This window comes from Triticum dicoccoides, chromosome 7B, assembly GCF_002162155.2.
Source record: "Triticum dicoccoides isolate Atlit2015 ecotype Zavitan chromosome 7B, WEW_v2.0, whole genome shotgun sequence".
Lineage (NCBI taxonomy): Eukaryota > Viridiplantae > Streptophyta > Magnoliopsida > Poales > Poaceae > Triticum > Triticum dicoccoides.
The window spans coordinates 19,042,849-19,048,710 of NC_041393.1; positions in this window are offsets into that span (position 1 = coordinate 19,042,849).

A 5,862-nucleotide genomic window follows, 5' to 3' on the forward strand; every position below is an offset into this window, starting at 1 on the left:
AGAGAGAGAGAGAGAGAGAGAGAGCAGAGAGAGAGAGAGAAAGAGAGAGAGAGAATTTTTTTTTGTTCTTTTTAATTTTAACTAGTTAATTAGTTTAACAAAAACGGTAAATAACTTAAAACTTGATAATTAACAAAAAAAACCGTAAAATTTGATAATTAACAAAAAAAACGTATATACGGAGAGGGGGCGGCGAGGGGGGCGGCGATGCGCGCGGTGTTTTTTTAGGGATCGAGAGGGGACGGCGAGGGTTATAAATGTGTGTTGTCCTCGCCTCCCTCTCCGTGACGCCGTCGTCTGCCGCCCCGTCTCGCGCTCAACCGCGACACCCTCTCCCACCCCTTCCTCGCCCCCTCCTTTTGCCACCGCCCTTTCGCCACCGCCACCGCCACCGCCCCCCTTCTTCAATTAATTAATTTGTTTTTACTACATGTTTTCAGGACTGACATAATGGCGGACGATAGAGCTGACCCGATTATGGACAACTATGATCCGGACGGTGAAGCACATATGTTCGGCATCATAAACGGCGATATTCTATATGTGCCGACCGGACAAGAAGAAGATGATATCTCTTCTTATCTGAACCTTGACGGTGAAGATGAAGGGCGCCGTCAGCAAGATGATGCCGAACAAACGTCGATAAACGACGATCTTCAAATGGAAGTAGCAACCACCTCCGGCGCCGAGGTATATATATATACATTGAGCCTCTGGTGATACAAACTAACTGATTTGAATAAATATGTGTGGACTAACGCGCGCGACTCTCTTTCTTATTTTAGCCCTCGGCCGGATCATCGAAACAATCGAGTACGTCGTCAAAGCGTGGCGCAACCAAGACGATGAAACAAGGAGAAACATGCACCATCGAGGTTGTCGACAGTGCAACCGGCAGGTCGCTGGAGCCCCGCAAGAACGCCACCAAGTTTGTCAACCAATGCGGAGCCATTGTTAGAGACAACATCTCGATCACCGTCCAGGAGTGGAATAAGCCAAAGAAGGCACGAATTGCTGGTTTCACTTTCGTCGATAAGAGAACAAAAAAAGATTGCTTCAAAAAGCTTATGGAACATTTCGTTCTACCTCCGGAATACAACAAATTCGATGAGGAGGGTAACAAGATTGAGGAAAACAAGGACAGGAGGAGGCTAGTCAAACAGTTCGCTCTTCATAAGATGGCCGACGCATTCCGGAAATTCAAGCAAAATCTAGCCCATGACTTTGTCAAGCAGAACAAGACTCCGGATTTCAAAGGACAATATGAGAAAATGAAACATGATTGGCCAGAATTTGTGAAGCAAAAGAAATCGGAGCAGTTCATTCAAATATCGAAAAAAATAAGGAAAATGCGGCTAAGAAGGAGTACAATCATATTATGGGGCCAGGAGGGTATCGCCTTTGGGAGCCTAGGTGGGAGAAGATGGAGAACGAGCTGAGGGCGCGAGGAATCCGTCCAGGTACGGAGGGATGGGACCCAAGGGCCAAAAGCTGGTGGTACGGGCATGGGGGAACGCTGAACCCGGAGACAGGGGACTGTGTTTACCGGGGCAAAATAATTAAACCCACCCAAGCCCTTATTGACGCAATGAGGGATGCTCAAGAGGGGAAGATCAAGTTCAACAGAGAGAACGACGCGCTGACAAAAGCCCTCGGGAATCCTGAACACGGAGGACGTGTACGAGGCATGGGGCACATTCCGTGGAAAATAGGGTTCCCCCAGAACGATGACCCGTACGATTACAGAAGCCGGAAGAGAAAGATGGATCGGGAAGCAGATGTTGTGGCGCGGTTGGCATCGGAAATGGATGTGATGAAGAAAACCGTGAGTGTACTAGTAGCCGAACGAGATGCAGCTCGGGCGCAGCATGAAGATCATCCAGCGGATCTCAGAAGCCAGCAGCGGAGAAGCAGTGTGGCTTCCACGGAGGCCCCACCGGCTGGTGCAGATGCACCGACGATCGAAATTACTGCACCGGAGCCTCTGGTGGTCGAAATTACTGCACCGGAGCCTCCTCGCTACCCCGTGGACGATATAAAGGAGATGAAAGAATGTCATCTGTATTATCCTATCGGGAACATGTCCGTGAAGGTAGCCATCAGCAGTGCTTTACCATGTTTACCTGGAGCACTCCACCACAACACCCCCATTCAAGATGGCTATGCTCGTGTCACGGTGGAGGACATAGTCCAAGGGTTTGAGGACCTGGAGATTGACATTGCTACACCTGAAGGGGAGAAAAGACTTGGAGATGTCAAGCGCCATTTCATTCTATGGCAAAAGAAGTTTATCAAGTTTCTAGGCGAGGCGCCAAGGACAACAAGTCCACCCCCCTACGGTGGTGGCGGTTCACCTACACCTCCGTCACGTCAGCCGACGCCCCCCAGTCCACAACGTCCGGCGGGTGATCAGACGCCGCCCCCCAGTCCTCGTCCGGCGGGTGATCAGACGCCGCCCCCCAATCCACCTCCGGCAAAGAAGCAGAAGCAGTCCTGGATTATTAACCCGGACCCTTATGTACCTAAGACCACAAAGGTACCAGAGCCATCATTGAAGCCTCTCCCCACAAGGCCTTGGGAACGTAGTGCCGAGGAAACTACCGCGGCCGCGGCTGCTGATCATGAGAAATGGAAGGCGGACTGCAAGAAGAAAAGAGAGCCCGAGCCCAAGCCAGTATTTTCTGATGAGCAAAAGAAGTGGGCTAAGTCATTTTTGAGCACACCGTCCCAAGCCGCGAAGAATCTGCCTGACGACTATGCACGTGAACTTCGTAGGCAGGCACTCATGTTGAAGGAGAAGAAAGAGCGGGCGGAGAACCAGGAGAACAAAGCCTTGGAGGAGGCCGAGAAAACGGAATTAGAAAGTAAAAAAAGCGGGAAACGAGTTGCCCAGCTCGGGGAACAAAGTAAACAATCGATTGCCCCGCTTATAGTGAAAGCCGCCGGTCCGGATGACCCCGATATCATAGCAGCTGCGGCAGCACATGGATTGACTGTAACGAGTGCCAGAGAACAAGCGGCCAACTTAGGTATTACTCTTCGTGAACTGTTAGGCCTTGATGAGGCGCCAGTGAAGGAGGTAGTAATTACATATGTGAAGAATGGGTCTCTCGTCGAGCCTGCGCAGGAACAGGATCTACCTCCACAAATGAAAGGTCTGCTGAAATGGTACAAGGGTTACATAAAAAATAAAAACGCCAAAGAATATATTTATGCGGAAGTTAGATATGAGCATCACTTCAAACATTACTATGTACAAATTCATCTGAGTGAATTGTTCCAGCTTTTCAATATGCGCGAGCTCGACAAATCTATCATCAGTTGCTACGTTCTGTAAGTGATTTATTTCTACCCCATCTCGTTCATATTGCCTGCACTATATATATGTCCTAACTATATTGTTGTGTCCGCTATTATACATGCAGAATGAAGATTAAGGAATGCAGAGTAAGGAACATCCATAATGTTGGGTTCATTGACCCACACATCGTTAATGGATATGTGTTGGAGCATCACCCCGCCGACATGGAGGCAGACCTGTGGCAGTTTCTTACAAAGCAGGAACTCAAAAGTGATATTCTATTTCCTTACCATTTTGGGTGAGTGTTTCTGTCTTGAGCACATTCTCTTTTGTTTACTCCATGCATGGTATGTGGCCGGCTAATCGATGAGTTATGCATGACGTACTGTGCATGTATCGTGTCCGCAGGTTCCACTGGATTCTGCTAGTAATTAAAGTTGACACCTCAGAATGTCTCGTCCACGACTCTCTAAATAAGGATCCAAAGCTTTGAGTCGACATGAGAAGAATGCTGTAGAAGTAATTATTTTCATTCATTTGCGCTCTATATCGATCGGCCTATTTCGTTCATTTCCTAATATCAAGTAACTAATAACTCTCTTGTTCATTTAATTTTCTTTGCCTCGTAGGGTTTGGAGACGGTTCGTAGATACAAAGGTCGGTGAATTCCAAAAAGAGCTAGAATTCAAAAGGGCAAAGGCTAAGAATGGTGAGGATATTCAGCCAGCGGGGACCAATCTATGTGCATACTATGTCTGTGAGATGATCCGGAGATACACCTCTGAGCGGGTTCCGAGTGATACCAATGCTCAGAGGAATAACCTCCGGATGATGCTTAGTCCAGAAGCTCGCTTCCGACCACTTCAAGAGGAACTAGCTGGATGGTTCAGGAGGGAAGTCCTCCATCCTAAAGGAGAACACCATTACGAGGACGTAGAACTTTATATGCATTAAATTATGTATGGAAACTTGTTCAAAATTGTATATGGTCATCCGATGATATTGAATATATATTGTATATTCCTCTTGAATTCTTTTTGGTTCTAATTTCAAATTTGTTTGAAATTGTACATTCATATGCATGTATGTAGTACCGTAGAATATTTGAAACTCCTTCAAAATTAAAATAAAGCACAAAAGAAATAAAACAATACATATTAAACAGAAAACAGGTTTAAGGGGGGGGGGGGGCTAAAACCCTAAACCTGCGGCGGCCTTTAGTCGCGGTTGGCCAGAAGAACCGCGACTAAAGGTCCTCCACCCCGACGGCCACCTGGCGCCCACGTGGACGGGCCTTTAGTCGCAGTTCTTAAGCAACCGCGACTAAAGGATGGGGCCTTTAGTCGCGCCCGTTCGGTCGCGGTTGCGCAACCGCGACTAATGGCAGTTGCGAACCGCGACCAAAGGCCCTTTTTCCACCAGTGTCTGTCCGGTGGGAGATGGTAGCGCGGGATATCTTCAACCGGTTTGGATGGCGGTCATGTAATAGAATAGGCGATTAGTTTACCTATCTTTGTTATGCCAGCCGGTTGTGGCTTTTGGGCCTTTTGTTTTTGGCGTTGTGGCTCTTTGTGAGCTTGCCGTTATTTTGCTTTCAGACTATAAGACCTTGTTGAACCTATTTATTTATTTATAAATGTTGCCGTATGCATCGTTCTGATGCAGAGGCAAATCAGAATGATGCAGCAAGAAAAGGTGGCCCACACATTGACACGTATAGCATTATCATGCAGTTGTCTCTCTGGGTTTAGTGACCTCATCTTGGTTGCGAGATTTGATCTGGTGAGGCATCTTAGTCCGATGGTTGTATCCCCCCACCGTGGAGCACGTCCAGTCTTTCTACAAATGCATTCACTGTGGATACACGTCGGACTTGGGCAGTTATTAATGTGTGAGACAAATCCTAACTGCTAATGTGTGAAACAAAACTCAACTGCTTATGAGGTCGGGTGTTTTTGTGGTTCTCGCATGTCTTTTTTTTCTTTCAAGCATGCCAACTTATACATATTTTCCCTTCCTTATGAAAAGACAGCGTTATGCCACTTGCTTGGAAAAACATTCAATACTCCCAAATTGCTATATGTATTTAGGCTGACGCTGAAGGTAAGCATGTATTACCATAATTGTCATGTGTTTCATTACTTTTTACCCGGCTAAGAACCGTGTATAGAGGAGTAGAATCACATGACATTGGGTGGTGGGGACAAAGAAATGAGAAACTGTGAAAATAAGGATGTTGAATTCTGGACCCCAGGAACACCGATGAATGAAAATCACGATAGTACAAAGGAATTGTGCAAAATCTGATAACAATGTAAACATAAGTTAACTTCCGTGTAGTAACACGAGCATTTTAGACATTAGCAGCCATCCATGAATTCAATGATATTCTCCTAGCAAAGAAAATTCAATTGTGTTCATTTCTTTTCACTTCCGGTTCAACAACCTTTTCATTGAGACAGAAAGGTTTGTGAGCTTTAGATCCGTCATTGAGCCTTAGTCTAGTTCATGTCAATGATATATATGATCTGAGATTTTCTTATTAATTGCAATTTTGTACA